This window comes from Mustelus asterias, chromosome X, assembly GCF_964213995.1.
Source record: "Mustelus asterias chromosome X, sMusAst1.hap1.1, whole genome shotgun sequence".
Taxonomy (NCBI): Eukaryota; Metazoa; Chordata; class Chondrichthyes; order Carcharhiniformes; family Triakidae; genus Mustelus; species Mustelus asterias.
In genome coordinates this window covers 11,539,589-11,558,539 of record NC_135834.1, presented here as the reverse complement: position 1 = coordinate 11,558,539, position 18,951 = coordinate 11,539,589, and the positions used below count along the sequence as shown (strand labels likewise).

General features: G+C 41.3%; 1 protein-coding gene and 1 pseudogene across 12 annotated transcripts in view; one reads left to right on the top strand and one right to left on the bottom strand.

Annotated features, from left to right (window-relative positions):
- Nucleotides 1-18,951, bottom strand: part of kmt2d (lysine (K)-specific methyltransferase 2D) — a 219,505-nt gene that overhangs the window by 168,427 nt on the left and 32,127 nt on the right. For 2 of the 12 annotated variants that reach the window (XM_078201291.1, XM_078201298.1), the window contains exon 1: nucleotides 8,357-8,703. The exons of 9 other annotated variants lie outside the window; for them this stretch is intronic. The gene's annotated coding sequence lies outside the window, so the exon portion shown is untranslated. Of the gene's footprint in view, nucleotides 1-586; nucleotides 743-8,356; nucleotides 8,704-18,951 lie in introns of those variants that run through there. One more of the 12 variants, XM_078201293.1, reaches the window with a different exon arrangement.
- On the top strand, nucleotides 11,527-12,897 carry LOC144481877 (NADH dehydrogenase [ubiquinone] 1 beta subcomplex subunit 8, mitochondrial-like; annotated as a pseudogene).

Genomic DNA, 18,951 nt, shown 5'->3' with positions numbered 1-18,951 from the left:
ATAACAGTGGACCCAGCACCAATCCCTGAGGCACAGCACTGGTCACAGGCCTCCAGTTTGAAAAATAGCAAACATATGGCAATAAGTTGCCATTTAAAAAGTACTGAACAGAAAATAGACTATTATGAGCCACAAAATAGGGTAATTCAACCTTCCTACTTGGAGAATGTGTGCAAACATCCCAAAATGGTAGAAAAGTGAAGAAATGGAAAATAACTGGGTTTGGTATCTTGTCATTTCAGTTTTCAACCAATATTTCACATGTTACGTGACAGTAACATTACACAATAAAGGGTATCTGTTCAGTTTATATGCCTTCGTTCACCAATGTGATCTACATCTACAAGAGCTCAGAAATGATATAACAATTTGTAAAAATGTACATTTATTAACCTAGAGACCAACTCCTCCCCTTTGCCTTCACCTGCCATTAATGCTTCTGCCTTCGTAAAAACTCTATTGTCAAAACTGGTGCATCAAACCAAGTGCTGCCAAAACTGCATCATGTGTCCACCACCTTGACAATGCAAGTAGTCACCAAAAACTTGACCTCTCTTTAGACAGCACATTGACCTTCAAGCCACACCTCCAGAAAGTCTCAGCTAAGCAAACTAGCAGGAGTCTCTTGGGAAGCAAACATCAGAACTTTCAGAACCACTTCTTTGGTTCTCTGTTCCTGAGTAGCTGAGTACTGCACTTCTGTCTGGAAGAACTCTATGCACTGCAAACTGGTGATGTCCAGCTGAAAGAGATGAGGAACATCGCGGGAGTAATCCGGTCAACAAACGCAAATTGGCTACCAGTGCTCTGCAACATTGCCATGAAGCCTGCACAGCATGATTGCCAGAAAGAGTAGACAAAAATCCAGACTTGACACTGATAGAAAACATCACCCACCCACCCAGCAAACACCTCATCTCAAGGCCACCAATCTGGACCAACCTGCCCAAATCAGGCAGTTCTGCTGCGGATTTTGGCACATCATCAACAACACAGCCCAGAATCAGCACCTGGTTGATGGTCTCACATTAGAAACCCCAGGCTTTGACGTCCCGAGCAGCGAATGGGTCAAGCTAACCAGGTTTTGCACTGGAGTCAGACCCTGCCACAACAATCTCTTCTGTTGGGGACACCGTGACTCAGCCCAGTGCAAACCATGGTGCATATAATTGACAAGTGCCCCAACCTGTGCTTCAGTGGCAGTCTCACTACCCTAAACCAATTCCAGTGCTACACCAGTACAAGTCCACGGTTGTCATGTTGAACTCCACAGTAGTCTGGTCATGCCACCTATTAACTACTGCAGTTAGTTCATAACACAAAGATGGAAGTTGAGGCAGGTGAGTTAATAGTGGGGAATGCAGAAATGGCTGGGACACTAAATCAATATTTTGCCTCAGTTTTCATAATGGAGGACACAAGTACCATCCCAATAGTAACAGAAAATGCAGAGGTTATAGAAAGGGAGGAACTTAGAACTATCGCGAGGGAAAAAGTACTGAATGAACTATTAGGATTGAAGGCAGGCAAGTACCCAGGGCCTGATGGCCGATATCCTAGGATCTTAAAGGAAGTGGCGTTGGAGATGGTGGATCCATTGGCTACAATATTTCAAAATTCCCTGGATGTAGGAATGGTTCTGGTGGATCGGGAAAATGCTAATACAATACCCTTATTCAAAAAGGGAGGGAAGCAAAATGTAGGAAGTTATAAGCCAATTAACATCTGTCGTTGGAAAATTGTTAGAATTCATTATAAAGGAAGTAATAACAGGACATTTAGAAACTCAAAGTGCAATCCATCAGAGTCAGCATGGTTTCATGAAGGGTAGATCACGTTTGTCTAATTTGCTAGAATTCTTCGAAGACGTAACAAGCAAGGTGGATAATGGTGTACATCTGGACTTCCAGAAGGCATTTGATAAGGTGCCACACAAAAGCTTAATACACAACTTAGTTCACATGAGATTCAGGCAGTTGATTGGTTTGGATAGAGGATAGGCTAACCAAAAAAAGCAGAGAGTTGGGATAAATGGGATTTTTTTCCGGTTGGCAAGATGTAACTAGTGGGGTGCCACAGGGTTCGGTCCTTGGGGCCCTAACTATTTACAATCTATATTAATGACTTGGATGCAGGGATAGTAGGTACCAGAGCCAAATTTGCAGATGACTCTAAAATAGGCGAGATAGTAAGTTGCGATAATGAAATAAGAAATTTACAAATATGGATAGGTTAAGTTAATGGGGAAAAATTTGGCAGATGGAGTTTAACGTGGAAAAGTGAGAGGCTATCCATTTTGGTTGGAAAAGTCCAAAGGCAAATTATCTAAATTGAGAGAAACTTCAGAGTGCTTCAGTGCAGAAGAATCTGGGTGTCCTCGTGCATGAATTGCAGAAAACTAGTATGCAGGTACAGCAGGTACTAAGGAAGGCAAAAGGAATCTTGACATTTACTGCTAAAGGAATAGAATATAAAAACAGTGAATGTTGCTGCTACTGTACAAAGCATTGAGACCACACTTAGAATATTGTGTACAGCTTTGGTCCTCTTGGAGAAACGTAGTTGCATTGGAGGCGGCTGAGAGGAGGTTCACTGGATTGATTCACGAGATGAGAGGTTTATCATACGAAGAGATATTGGGCAGTTTAGGCCGATACTCCTTGGAGTTGAATAAGGGGCGATCTAATTGATGAGTACATGATAAGGGGGAATGACAAAGCAGACATGGAGAGGATGTTTCCTCTTATAGGGCAATCTAGAACAGGAGGTCATATTTTTAGGATAAGGGGTGGCAGATTTTAAAACAGAAGAGAAATTACTTCTCTCAAAGGGCCATGAGTCTGTGAAATTCACTACCCCAGAGTGGGGTGGATGCCAGGACTTAAGGAAAAGGTGGACAGATTTTTAATTAGTAATGGTTTGAAGGTCTATGGTGATCGTGCAGCTAAGTGGAGTTGAGGTTGAGATTAGATCAGCCATGATCTTATTAAATGGCAGAGCAGGCTCGAGTGGCTAAATTGCCTACTCCAAGGAAAATATTAAAGTCCAAGTGATGGTACAGAACAGCCACAAGGTTGATCTCAAACATCAGAGCATGAGCTGTCGTTCTAAACCACGAAAGCAGGACAAGGGGAAATAAATACAAACTGGTAAACAAACAATAGAGTGATGTCAGGAAGCACCTCATGGAATGATCAATAACTGGACTAGTCTTCCAAGTAAGAGAGTGAAGCAATAACTTGAAATCAGTTAGATGCTATGATGGATAGGGACCTTTGACCTTTAAGGTAGGGTGAGCTAAATGTGTCAAGTGGCTCCATTCATCTATACTTGTCATCTTTCTGAACTGCACACATGCATTCCAAAATGTTGTGATACAGAGCATCATAGTAAGGAGCTGACGTAGTTAGCCAATAGCTGGTCCAATACTGTCTATTTAAAAACTGTCCTTTTATACATCACAACCATTACCAGGAAAGGTTCACAGTTCAGGATAACTTTTTCAAGCAAACGAAATGCAATATTACTTGATTCTGAAGAGCAGGAATTACATTAGGAGATCTAGTAGTTTATTTTTGCCACTAACAGTACAAAGATTATTAATACCATTAAAAATTACCAAAGTACAGGATCTTAGGACACTTCTCACATTTTTAATGCATTCGGTCCTCCTGGTTGGTCCATTGTGTCACTTCTCCCGAGTTCAAAAATTGCTGCAAAGTTCTCAAAGGCTGCAATTTCCACATTTCTGGTTTGTACAAACCTCCCAGGGAAGCTCCAGAGTCATTTCAGCTCAAGACATGATTCAACACACATATAACCTCAAAGCAGTTCTACACGATATAAGCTGGCTCTTCTTGTGGATGTGGTAGATGGCGCTGCTTCGTGTGTCAAGGTTATAAATAGGAAAATGGCCAAGTGATATATAATGCTCAGCAAACAGCTTTTTTCAAGTGTGTTGCAATGTAACTTACTTTCTCTGATAAAAGAGGGCAAAGTATGATAAAAATCCAGAAAAGACGACTTTTGATTGTCAAAATATTAATGGGTACATTTTGGTGAGGAAAATAGAAATCAATTGGTTCATCAAAAACAGACAAGTCCAAATAATTTAATCAAACTTGCACAGAATGGCTATTTCTCCTGTTCACTATTTGCAGTTAAACCTTAAATATGTGTTTTATCCCTGCATTTAAAATGTGACTAAACAGTAAGTAGGAAATTCTCTCTCATTGCAGGTTATTTATATGCAATTTACAATTTGCTTCACTATCAACAGTCAAAACATAAGATTTGCAGGCCTGTTTCTTATCATACTGCACAAAACTAAAATTGATTACAGCAAAATTTAACAGACAGCAATTGCGATTCATGAAATTGAGGAACGGTTTGAGAATTATCTTTGACTGAAACTAGTACAAAACATCTTCAGCATAACAGTTCAGGGAAGTGCACTGTCTCTGCCTAAAGTACTAAAGCCTTTGTCTGCTAATTAGCAGTTTACAATTAAAAATAAGCATTTGGGTAGCACAACTAAAAAGCTTCCCAATTCTCTCCCGATTTTCAACTCCACTCTGAATCATAACGTGCACACTTGAAAAATTGTGATGTTTGCAAGAAATCAAATCACAAGTATTCTATACATGTATCTGCTATCTGCGGCACAGTAGCACAGTGGTTAGCACTGCTGCTTCACAGCTCCAGGGACCTGGGTTCGATTCCCGGCTTGGGTCACTGTCTGTGTGGAGTTTGCACATTCTCCTCATGTCTGCGTGGGTTTCCTCCGGGTGCTCTGGTTTCCTCCCACAGTCCAAAGATGTGCAGGTTAGGTTGATTGGCCATGCTAAAAATTGCCCTTGGTGTCCTGAGATGCATAGGTTAGAGGGATTAGTGGGTAAAATATGTAGGGATGTGGGGGTGGGGCCTGGGTGGGATTGTGGTCGGTGCAGACTCGATGGGCCGAATGGCCTCTTTCTGTACTGTAGGGTTTCTATGATTTCTATGATACATAAAATAATTTTCCATTAGGGATCTAGTATGATACAAAACATTTAGACAAGTGTTGCATGTTTGGGATTTCAGTTCAAATTCACTCCAGAATGACTCGTTCAAAGTCTCCTCTCTCTGCTAGCTGTAAGCTATGTTAAATGAATTTAGGGAGAATTATACCAGGCATAAGTCCATACAAGAAGTTTTCCATGATCCGACACCATCTTGCAGTCTCACTCAAAGGTCACAAGGATGTTTGGTACAGTTAATGTAAATATCATACCAGCATAGCTGGGACTGTTTGGGGGCTGACCTAGGAGTGCTTGATGCTGACATCAGATTCACAAAGGCAAAAACATTTAATATAGCTACACTTAGACTCACCTTTATGAACGAAAAAAAAAGAAATGGTACTTAATTGGGATATCATTTTCAAAACCCTTTAGAAAAGATGTGCAGGTTAGGTTGATTGACCAAACTAAATTATCCTTAGTGTCAGGGGGATTAACAGGGTAAATAGATGGGGTTATGAGGATAGGATGGGATTGGTGTCAGTGCAGACTCAATGAGCCAAATAGCCTCCTTCTGCACTGTAGGAGTCTATGATTCTATGAAAAGGGCAGACATGGTCTGCAGCGTGTTGGCACAGTGGTTAGCACTGCTGCCTCATGGCGCCAGGGATCTGGGTTTGATTCCAGCCTTGGGTGACTGTGGCGTTTGCATATTCTCCATGTCTGTGCGGATTTCCTCCGGGTGCTCCCGCAGTCCAAAGATGTGCAGGTTAGGTGGATTGGCCATGCTAAATTGCCCTTTAGTGTCTAAAGATGCGTAGGTAAGGGGGATTAGTGGGGCAAATGCATGGGGTTACAGGGATGGGGCCTAGGTAAGATGCTCTGTCAGAGAGTTGGTGCAGATTCGATGGGCTGAATGGCCTCCTTCTGCACTGTACCGATTCTATGCCTTTAAAAACTATTCAAAATATGAAATTGGGGAATAGTTTTAAAATCTTTCCCTGAAACTTGTACAAAACATTTATACACACACACACACTTACATGACATTTCCACTTGTGGGGAGTTCAAAATTAGCAGTCATAAATTATAAGATAGTCACTAATAAACCCAACAAAAAATTCAAAAGAAACTTTTTTTTGACCCAGAAAGTGGTTAGAATGTGAACTTGCTACCCACAAGGAGTAGTGCGGCAAATAGCAGATACATTTAAGGTGAAGCTCGGCAAGTAAATGAGGGAGAAAAATAAAAGGTTATGGGAATGACTATGGGGTTAGATGGAAGCAGGCTTATGTGGAGCATAAAACTGACAGAAACCAGCTGAATTCTGTAACTTCTATATTGTTCAATATGCATCCTGTTTCTCCATATTTACCCAAAACCTCTTAGTATCACAATTGTAACCACATACACTTCTCTCCACGGGTAGAAGTGAGGCAGTTCTAACAGTAGCTTGATTCAATTGAAAGCTAGCCCTTCCAAGAGCGATTCAGATGCATTCTTAAAAAATAAAGTGAAAACAAACTGGTCAACCCTGACAACTCAATGAGTAAATGAGTTTCATGGCAGATACAGGGATAAAGGGGGGCTAAGCAGGGTTCTTGCCCCTGAACCCTATCTTTGTTGAAAATGCACATACTGTCTTTGCAGCAACATCTTCATTCTTGTAGACAAATACACTGCTCACCCCCACAGGGCAGGGAGAAAACAGAAATTTAGTCTGCAACTACCCTTCTGAGAGAACCCAGTTCAATTAGGACAACTCCACTCAAATTGCTGAATTCTTCATACCAAGTGCACATTACAGAATTTTTAAACAACCAGATGAACTCCTATTATTCCATCATCAGTTCACCAAAAATGATTAGAATTTACTTTGGAGACATTACTAAACGTGTAATAATTTTAATTGCTGAATCCACAATCATTTACTATGAGGCAAAATAAATGAATTCATTTTTTCTGTTCATATCTTTTGCAAGTACCAGTTTCGGTAAAAGACACAAACATACAAAAGATCAAAGTGACCGTATACGCTAATAAGTAGAATCCTGAAAATTTTAACTGAGTAGATTGTCGTTACCCAATATGCAGTCTTGTATGGCACTAGAATTAGATAATAAACATAAATATAAGCTCTCTCTTCATTATGGTGTGTGCTCCATTTTCAGAAAAGGCAAACATGTGGTGCCTATGCACTTTTGCATTACATCATCACTGCCCTTGACATAAATATTAAGTTTAACAGTCCGTTGCAAATAATGGGAATTGTTGCAATTTTACATTTTAATCATACCATAAGCTATGATGCTGACAGAAAAAGCACAGCCAAAATATCACCAGATCTCCTCTTTTCTTTAATCTATATTAAAAGTCCACATACTAAGCAAAATCTACTTAATGGCGAAAGAAAACCCAAGTATCTTGTGCATATGCATACAACTGTACCTACAATTCAGCTTCAGAAAGCAACTGAAATCTGTTTACATGCAAGTGAAAACGTCATGCAACATCTGAAATTAAATTCAAACACCACTGTAAACGCAAGGACAGGGTAACTATTTTGAATGACGTGCATATATTACTACTTCAAGAAAGAGTAAACCAAGAATTGCCCTTTAAATGCTGAAATATTTTCACATGCAACACAAGCTGTCTTCTTTCGATATTGTTTAGAGAAAAATGCAAGTAAAATCACACTTCTGTATCTTTTAATCCTACATAAGCTCCATTTGCACGAATCACCTAATTTCTAACCGAAGGCTGAAGTTAAGCTAATTCTTGCAAAATTAAATTTTACTGAACGAGAAAAACAGCAGTTCACGTCACTGAACACTGCACAGCGTGCAACATTGTACCGTCCCCACACACAAAAACTCCTCGCTCACGCACACGACACAGCTTTTGCCGCCACAAAAAGATGCCCACTTTGCAGACCACTCACAATACACTCCTGCACTTCCGTGCAAAATCCGTCGTGTGAAACTATCTTTGAATATATAAGTTAAATACGGTAATCATTTCTAAAACCTAACACATTCAAATTGTACTAACTGAAACAAAAGGTCACACAAGTAACTGACCCGATCTTATTTGGGTTTGTGAAGGCCGACATGAAATAATTAAAACTCTCGAGCTGCTCATGATTGTCCTACCTTCTTCTGATTCAAATTACAGCTTTAAAGTACATAGTTTTATTCTCAGAATTTACAACATGAAAATTTGACTTCATTGACTAGATGGCAGCGTTCCGAGCTCGATTCTCCAAACATAGGTTTTTTTAATGATCTATATTGACTTACATTTAACATATTGCAGATTTGGCGGGCTGCAATTTATGCCAATGAAAAAAATACCTTATTGCTTGCCCTGTACCTCCCACACTTCACAGATCCCGGCGGAAATTCCCCACTGCATGGCTGATCCCATTCCTCGTACAGAAAGCTTTATGACCGACATTGGCCTCGGGCAGCAGGCTCCTGCTCGGGCCCCGGCCACTCCTCGCTATCTCCGGCTTCGGCCTCACTGCTTCCTGTTACAAAGTAGTCACAAACATCGAACAAAATCCAAATGGGAAGGGGAAAAATTAAAGAAATAGCCAACTCGACCAAAACCGATAGAAAATAAAGAAACCGAAAAAAGGAAAAGTGAAGAGAACCAAAAACATCCACCGGAGCAACGGAAACGTCATCACTTCCGTTCCGGTTGGAAACAGTAACCCCCAAACACCAGTTCCAGTTTAGGCTTAGATTCGAACAAAACACAAATATTTATTTTTTTAAAAAATGTGGATGTCTATAATGATCAGCTTAATTGTTTAGTTTAATAACAGAACTTGCAGATACACATAGCGAAAATAATAAAATTAAACGTCCAGTTCCTACAAGAAATCCCATCCGTTTCAAACTAGAATTGGGAAGGTTCTCAGGCGCATCCTGAAATTATTTAAACACATCAAGCTACACTTTCGAGGAAGACCTATTCTACTAGCTGCTAGACCAAACATGTAAAAACAAAAGTAACACAGAAACCTACACATACACGTCGTGAAAAGTGAAACCGAAAAGTAGAACACATGTCGATGGACTAAAATGCTAGGGACACAAAAGCAGCTCGTACCAATGAAACAAAAGGATTGATTGGAAACGGTTGCTCAAATCTGTAACTCAACTGCAGTTCCCATTTCTAGAAGCAATTTTATATTCATTTCTAAAATCGAATGAAAATCTTCAGATTGGAAGCAAAAATAAAACACTCGTCCCAAATAATTGTTATTGTCAACAAACTCCTCCCATTTAATTTAAATGTAATAAACGATATTTTCGTATCTATCACCTATTATCAGAGCGCATACCGCCATTCAGCCCATCATGTCTGCACCAGCTCTCCGAATGAGCATTCACTTAGGGCCATTCTCCCGTCTTCTCCCCATAACCCAGGACATTTGTCCTTTTCAGACAAGTCCTTTTGAAGTTCTACACTACCCTCCTCACAATTCCAAGCTTCTAAGTTTCATATCATCCGCATATTCTGAAATTGTGAACATTAAGATCCAAGTTATTAATAATATATATCAGGAAAAGCAAGGGTCCCAACACTAACCCCTGTGGGAACTCCACTACAAACTTTTCTCCAACCCAATGAACATTATCAACGACTACTTTCCATTTCCTATCACTCAGCCAATTCCGTATCAATGTGCTACTGTCCCTTTTATTCCATGAGCTATAACTTTTCTCAAGTCTGTTGTGCGGCACTGTACCAAATGCCTTTTGGAAGTCCATGTACACCACATTAACAGCATGATCCTCATCAACCCTCTGTCATCTCTTCAAATTAAAAACTCCAGCAAGTTAGTTAAACAAAATTTTCCCAAAAGAAATCCGTGCTGACTTTCCTTAAATTAGCCCACATTTGTCCATGTGACTATTAATTTTGTCCCAAATTATTGTTTCCAGAAGTTTCCCACTACCAAAGTTAAACTGACTATCCAGTAGTTGTAGGGCCTATCTTTATACACTTTTCTGAACAATTGTCCAGTCCTCTGGCACCAGCCCCAAGTTTGAGGAATGGAAAATTATGGCCAGTACCTCCACAATTTCCATTCTCACTTCCCTCAGTATCCTTGGATGCCTCTCATCCAGCCCTGGTGTCTTATCAGCTTGTAAATACAAGCAGCCTATCCAATGCCCAAGTGCTGTATTGTCTCCTTTTTCACAATGGCATGAGTAGCATCATCTTCCTTAGTAAAGGAAGATGCAAAGTACTCATTTAATCCGTCAACTATATCCTCTGCCTCAGATCATCTTTATGGTCCCTAATTGACCCTATTTCCCCCTTTTACCAACCTTTAACTATGTCTGTGTCTATAGAAGACTCTGGGGTTCCATTTTATAGTGGAATTAAGAATCTACTGATGACCATGAAATCATTGTCGATTGTTGGAAAAACCCATCTGGTTCACTAATGTCTTTTAGGGAAGGAATTCTGCTGTCCTTACCCAGTCTGGCCTACCTGTGACTCCAGAGCCACAACAATATGGTTGACCCTTAACTGTCCTTGGGCAACTAGGGATGGGCAATAAATGCTGGCAAGCCAGCGACGCCCATGCCCCACAAATGAATAATAAAAAAAGATTGCAGACAGGCTTTGGGGAAATCAGGAGGGGAGTTATTCGCTGCAGGATTCCTGCTCTCTGACCTGCTCCTGTAGCCACTGTATTTAAATAGCTGGTCTAGTTCAGTTTTTGGTCAACGGTAACCCCAGGATGTTGAATGTGGGGGTTTCAGCAATGGTAATGCCACAATGTCATGGGGTAATGGTTGATCTTTTTTGATGGAGATGGTCATTGCCTGGCACTTGTGTGGCACAAATGTTATTTTGTCATCCAGGGAGCTCTGGATTTCTTACCCTACCTTTCCCTTCATGGCAATATATCTTTACTGTGCCAGAGTTCTCTCTTCAAAAGCAGCCCTTTGTCTGGCTGCAGTTTTTCCTTCCAATCTACAATTCTAATTTATCTGGGTCAGATCCATTTTTACCCCACTGAAGTTGGCTTTCTCTGAATATACTACAGGAATTCTTATCTCTCTTTGCCCTTTATACTACTACATCCCAGTCTACATTCGGATAATTATAACTACTCTATAATTCCCTTGCAAATTTATTCCTCCATGAGTGGTTTTCAAATTTTGTCTCAGGTCTTAGCAGTACCATCACATTTATCCAATCAACTTTCAAATAACATTTTCAAAATACAAAATGTGCCAATAAGAAAAAATGTTGGAAAAAGTATCCTCGCTATGATTGGTCTGTTGAATGCGAAGAACAAGCTCAATGGTTACCTATTCCGTCCCTTAGATCAAACACCAGGAGAACATTTCATTACTCTAAGCCCTGTCTTTAAATAGAAAATCAACTATAGATGAGGGAGATCCATTTTGGAATATAATCCACAAATTTAATCCAATTTCCCCACCCTACTCCCCAGCCCAACAAAACACGTTCCGAGTCATTTAAAAAAGATATGGCGCTGAGAGACTGTTAGCTTTTCTCCTTGAGCAGGGGCTTATGGAAGAGCCTGCAGCCAGAAAGGATTTCAGCCTGCGTCAGGGCTGCCTCCAGCATTTCTAAGGACGTGGCTGCCAGGTCCATATCCCAGAATGCAAGAGGAAAGCGAGAGAACAGCAAAAAAGTATAATAGGAGGGTGGAAGATTATGAGCCATATCCCAACAACAGAATGGGATTTGGTGGACTACCCAAAACTACTGAACCGGTCACAGCAAGAGCGAGATCTGTGGTATACATGGGATGAGCCTGACCTGCGACGAAACTGGAGTGAACCAATGCATTGTGATTTTGACATGTTTATTAAGAATCGTGTGAACATCTCTCCAAGTCCTGTGGACTGGAATACTATGATCAAAACCTTGGGTGGTTTTGTAGGTTTGATAAGACAAGGCATAGGAACAGAATTAGGCCATTCGGCCCATCGAGTCTGCTGCGCCATTTTATCATGGCTGATATTTTTCTCATCCCCATTCTCCTGCCTTTTCCCCATAACTCCTGATCCCCTTATTAATCAAGAACCTATCTATCTCTGTCTCAAAGATACTCAATGACCTGGCCTCCACAGCCTTCTGCAGCAAAGAGTTCCACAGATTAACCACTCTCTGGCTGAAGAAATTCCTCCTCATCTCTGTTTTAAAGGATCGTCCCATTAGCCTGAGGTTGTGTCCTCTGGTTCTAGTTTTTCCTACCAGTGGAAACATCCTCTCCACGTCCACTCTGCCTAGGCCTCACTGTATCCTGTAAGTTTCAATAAGATCCCCCCTCATTCTTCTAAACTCCAACGAGTACAGACCCAGAGTACTCAACCGTTCCTCATACGACAAGGTCTTTATTCCAGGGATCATTCTTGTGAACCTCCTCTGGACCCTTTCCAAGGCCAGCACATCCTTCCGTAGATACGGGGCCCAAAACTGCTCACAATACTCCAAATGGGGTCTGACCAGAGTCTTATACAGCTTCAAAAGTATATCCCTATTCTAGCCCTCTGGACACGAATGCTAACATTGCATTTGCCTTCCTAACTGGCGACTGAACCTGCACGTTAACCTTAAGAGATGCTTGAACAAGGACTCCCAAGTCCCTTTGTGCTTCTGATTTCCTAAGCATTTCCCCATTTAGAAAATAGTTCCTCCTTCCCAAGTGCATAACCTCACACTTTTCCACATTGTATTCCATCTGCCACTTCTTTGCCCACTCTCTCAGCCTGTTCATGTTTTCCATTGGGGAGATATTTCCTTCATATCAGCCTGTGGCTCCTAAACAGTATCCCTACAATAGCCTATACTGGACAAAAAGCAGCCCAAAGTGCACAATTATAAAATATGACCAGCTTTCCTTGTCTGTTTGTAGGATGCAGATCATTTTGAAAATGGTCTCTTATTCTATACAATGAATAATTTTTAATATCTGAACAATAAATAAATAGTAATCAAAAAACACATTTGTTATTTTTAACAATCTGATTCCCAGTCTCATCACTTGGATGTGGAAATATTCAGGCAAACAAAGTCTGCACAGACAACCATCCAATAATTTTACTCCGCCTTCTTCTTAGACTCAAGTTAGTTCATTTATTTAAAATAGAATGGATTATCGTCTACAATTCTTTGCTGGTTAATTTGGACTCCAAAAATAAAGACATTTCACACCCAGAGCCCATTAGAGAAACACAGCACGACCCCGTACCAATGTGCGTATTTGCATATGAATGTTAGAGAATGCTGGGTGCTCACTTCCCAACTCTTTCTATGCAATTCGGTTTTTATTATTTAAGATTCACTGGATCAATTTCGAATATGAATTTTGACTTTTCCGTCATATGTTACACGCTTTGATATTCCCTCTTTGTGTCATTAGGATGAATATTTTTACCCACTGGTCCCTAAAGTACTTGCTGCACTGAAAAATCCAAACTTTACATTGTGCTGGAGTACTGTGTGCAGTTCTGGTCGCCACATTATAGGAAGGACGTGAACGCACTGGAGGGGGTGCAGAGGAGATTCACCAGGATGCTGCCTGGGATGGAACAGTGAAGTTATGAAGAGAGGTTGGATGGGCTTGGGTTGTTTTCATTGGAGCAGAGAAGACTGAAGGGCGACCTGATCAAGCTGTACAAGATTATGAGGAGCATGGACTGGGTGGATAGGGAGCAGCTGTTCCCCTTAGTTGAAGGGTCAGTTACGAAGGGACACAAGTTAAAAGTGAGGGGTGGGAGGTTTAGGGAAAAACTTTTTTCTCAGTGGGTGGTGATGGTCTGGAATGCATTGCCTGGGAGAGTGGTGGAGGTGGGATGCCTCACATCCTTTGAAAAGTACCTAGATGAGTACTTGGCACATCATAACATTCAGGGTTATGGGACAATTGATGGCAAGTGCGATTAGATGGGCGGGGTCAGGGCATTTCATGCGTCGGTGCAGACTCGATGGGCTGAAGGGCCTCTTCTACACTGTAGTATTCTGTGATTGTGTGTTCATTCTGCACTTCATTTTCTGATGATCTTTTGCTGAATTCTAATGATTCAAATTGTATCAAAGGATGGCAGATCTCCCAAGCAATCAACTTGCTGCTTTGAGCTCTGGGGATTTGGCTTGCATTAAGAGTAAAATCACCACTGGGCAGTTTGTTTGTACACAAGTTTCTGTTGAAAAGATCAGTTTTTGTTGGTTTGTTTACTTGCTGAAATTGAAAGCTTTCCAAGTTGACTTCTGAATCTCCAAAACGGAATGCGTGATTCCCACCTAACCTGCCGGCGGGGAGGGAGCGATTCCCATGTAACGTAAAGTGGGTGTGCTATGTTACTGAAAAGGTTGGGAAACTTCTGCTCTGCATCATTCCCACTAGTTGGTGGCCCGTAGACTACAACTAGCAATGTAATTGCATCTTCTTCGCTCCTTTGCTCCAGCTGAATAGATTTGGTCCTTGACCTCTCTGGGACATCCTCTCTCTCCAGCACTCTAATGTTCTTGTTAATAAATATGCCAACCCGCATACCTCCTTTCCTATCATTCCTGAAACCTTGTATCAAGGAATATTTAACTCCCAGTCCTGCTCTTTTTGAGCCTGGTCTCTCTTATAGCCACATCATTATATTTTCATGTGGCCATCTGCACCGGCAACTCACCAATCTTATTTACGACACCCCATGCATTCACACACATGCACAGTAACCCTGATTTGGACTTTATTCATTTCTCCCTTACTCTGACCCCACCTTATTCCTTACTCTAGTGCTGTTTAGCTCTCCCAGTATTCTGCGTACATCAGTATTCCTCCCTGATATTATCTCCTGGTTCACATCCCCCTGCCAGTTAGTTTAAACCCACCCAAAAGCATGAGCAAAATGCCCCACAAGAAACTCAGTCCCAGCTCTATTTAGGTGCAATCCATCTGGCCTGCACAGGTACTATCACCCTGAACCAGCCCCAATGTCCCAAGAATCTAAATCCCTCCCTCCAGCCACGCATTCATTGGCTTTATCCTCATATTTAATTTGCGCATGGTACTGGGAGTAAGTCAGAAGTTACTACTTTTGATGTCCTGCTTGCCAGTTTCCTACCTAGCTCCCTAAATTCTGACTGCAAGATGATATCCCCTTCCACCTATGTCACTGGTAGATCATGACTGCTGGCCGTTCATCCTCCCCCCTCAGGGTGGTCTGCAGCCAGTGTCATCTTGATCCTGGCACCAGAGGGATAACACAACATCCTGCATTCAGGTCTGCAGCTGCAGAAATGCTTATCTATTCCCTGTAAAATCAAGTGTCATTATTTCTCTTCCTGTCTTCTTTGTACCCCACATACACCATCAAATCATAGAATCCCTACAATGCAGTAGGAACCCCCCGCCCCCCACTCTATCCCTGTAAACTAGCATTTACCATGGCTAATCCACGTAACCTACACATCTTTGGACAGCTGAGTCACCTGTGATGCCATGGACCTGGCTCTGGCTACATTCCCCAAATGAGTAATCGCTCTCATCTCATCACTCTTCAGAACTAAATACTGGTTGGAAAATAGGATGTGCTCAGGGGACTCCTACACTACTTGCCTGTTCCTTTTTGACTACCTGATGCTTACCCATTCCCTCTCTCCTTGTATACTCTTAAGCTGAGGGGTGATCACATCTATAAACATGCTATCCACAAAGCTCTCAATCTCACAGATGCACCACAGTGAACGCCAATTGCTGCTCACGCTCAGAGCTCGAGCTGTTGCAGCCAACAACACTTGCTGCACAAATGGTTTTCCAGGCACTGGAAGCATTCCCACATAGTACAGGATATGCATTATGGAACTCAAAGCAGCCCTGCCATTTGTCTTTTTATTAGTTAACCTTGTTACTGCTAATGAACCTTACCAAAAGTAATAAACCTGGCCAATAATAAACTTGACAACCACTAATAAATCTTACTAATACTTATAAATTCGACTGATACTTAACACACCTTACTAGTACTGATAAACCTTACTTAATAAAAGATGACTCGCCAGCTACTTACTGTTAATGCTCAATAATTTATCATTTTTAATCTGCCAGTTATTTAGACTCAGTCCCTAAGCAGCAAAACCCATCAGCATATCAACTTACGACTTTCCTGTGATGTCACACCCCAATTTTAGTTTCCAAATGCAGCTCTGAACCCATAGATTGTGTAAAAGAGTTAGCCCCTCTGAACACTCATTTTCACTCACTAGATTTTAACCCTGCTCAGCTACTCTACTTCCTGCTTTTAGGTATCATGGCATAGTAGCAAGCAGTGTTCACATCAATTAAATATGAGGTATGCTTGGTATCATATCTCATCAGCACAAATAACTTAAAAATAATTTTAAGTACCTTATGAAATTCTAACAAATTTTAACAAGACTTGCATGGCTCAGTCATGGCGAACCAGATAATTTGCAACCTCTGCATCCTCCAACTAAACGGATTTTCCCACCCAACCTAATCACTCAACTCTTTCTCCCTTGGCCCATCTGCTTTTGTTACCTCCAGACTCAATTATTCCAATGCTCTCCTGGCTGATTCCCCATCCTTTACCCAAAACCCTGCTACTCATATCCTACATTATCACTGCGCTTGCCAACCTATATTGGCTCCCGGCATATTAGTCATGATTTTAAAATTCTCACCCTCATGTTCAAATATCTCCATGGTCTCATTTCTGTAACCTCCTTCAGCCTTGCAATCCTCGGGGAACTGTGTACCTGTAATGACTTTAATCAGGCCACTGAAGTTGGCCTATTGGAATACGAACTCCCTGATTAAAGGGCCAATTGATGGGCCAATCAGGGAAACTTTATTTTGTTTTTAACCGGGATTGTCAGTTCCTCTGGCACTCTCGGAGGTAGACTGCTGACTGATAGCACTCTGTGTACTGCTGTTGGAATTGTAAATAGAGAGATTCTGGTGAAGGGACTTCTGCCTCCGTGAACTTATTACAGTACCCATTTCCCCTACCCCACTATTGGGGCTGTGCCTTTACCCAACTGAGCCCTCAGTTCTGAACTTACCGCTTTAAACTTCAGCCCCTCCACCACACCTCTCTCTCATAGAAATCATAGAAACCCTACAGTGCAGAAGGAGGCCATTCGGCCCATCGAGTCTGCACCGACCACAATCCCACCCAGGCCCTACCCCCACATATTTACCTGCTAATCCCTCTAACCGACGCATCTCAGGACTCTAAGGGACAATTTTTAACCTAGCCAATCAACCTAACCCGCACATCTTTGGACAGTGGGAGGAAACCGGAGCACCCGGAGGAAACCCACGCAGACACGAGGAGAATGTGCAAACTCCACACAGATAGTGACCCGAGCCGGGAATCGAACCCGGGGCCCTGGAGCTGTGAAGCAGCAGTGCTAACCACTGTGCTCTCGTGCTGTCTTCCATTAAGATCCTCCTTAAAACCTACCTGTTGGCCCAAGCTTTTGGTCACTTGTCCTAAAATTTCCTTCTTTGGTTCCGTGTCAAATTTTGCCCCATTAAATTCCCATGAAATTAAAGACTTTATATATTTTGTTTGAATTTTATACATTGAGTTTCCAGTCACGTGATTTATTCTCTCTTTCCCCAATGCTAAAATATACAATTAATCTGAGAGGGCTCTATACTTAGGGACACAATAATAATGGAGCAAAAACAAAATAAAGGCTTGCAGTTATATAGCGCTTTTCACAGCCATCATATGTCTCAAAGTGCCTTATGGTCAATGAAGTATTTGAGAAGTGAAGTTGCTGTCGTACTGTCGGAAATGTAACATAGCAAAAGGGTAGTGACACAAGCTAACTAGATTGGACATTGTGGAGTGAAAGACTCAAGGGGGGGGAGGGGGAAGTGAAATGAGAAAAAAACCCCTAAACTGTCAAGTAAATTTACACTGCATTATATTTTTATTTAAAAATCTCATGAATATGAATGGGGCTTTCAGAATGCTGCTCTTCAGATCAAGCCTGAAACCGCTTTTTACTGCAGTATTAATGCTGTTCACAGTTTGACTACCCAGCTGCTTCCTTTTCCTCAGTACTGTGGGTTTTTATTGGGAAATTTCTCCAACTGCCAGCATAAAAATCCTCAATGTGGTCAGATCTTTCTTAGTTTAGATCTGCCTTAACACTGAACCCTGCAACATCTGCAATTATTTTATTTGAACTGGAGTTTGTAAAACACTTACACTCATATCTAGGGATAAATGTGGTATTCCACAAAGAACCCCAGCTAAATTTCCAATGGAATACAAACGGCATAAACAATGTATCTACATTATTGATAAGAAATAACAGCTATGAAAAGAACGGCAAGAGCAGCCAATGTAATATGGGTAGAAGTTAGTGATGGGGCAAAGAAGAACAATTGGTGTTTATTTCCAGCCATAGGCTGGAAATGAACAAAGATATGTAGAGAAGAGGCTGGAGGAAACTATAATTTGATATTCATGGCAGCACCTAAGTGGTCAGAACACAAAAGTGAAAGGGAGGAATAAAAGAACAGTTTCAAACAAGTAAACATTGATTTTCAACACAACACGTGAAAGCAGATAATTAAGGCAGCTTAATTCGAGTTCAAGTTGCCTTTGTATAGTTCAATTAGAGATCATAATTAAGAGCAAAAGCAGTGTGCAATACTTAAAAACATACCTTGGAACATATACACACACACATATATATGATCACTCCAACGGCACGACTGGGCCATACCTTAATGCGGTGTCCTGATTTACTGGAAAAGTGTCCTTTGGATCCATTTACAACCAAATATGGGACACTACATACATCAGCAAGGGAACCCAGGCCTATTAACCAGTTAACCCTTCTGTAAAGTGCATATCATTTTTTAAAAAATGATATTCCTTTCTCAGAGTTACAAAGCAAGCCC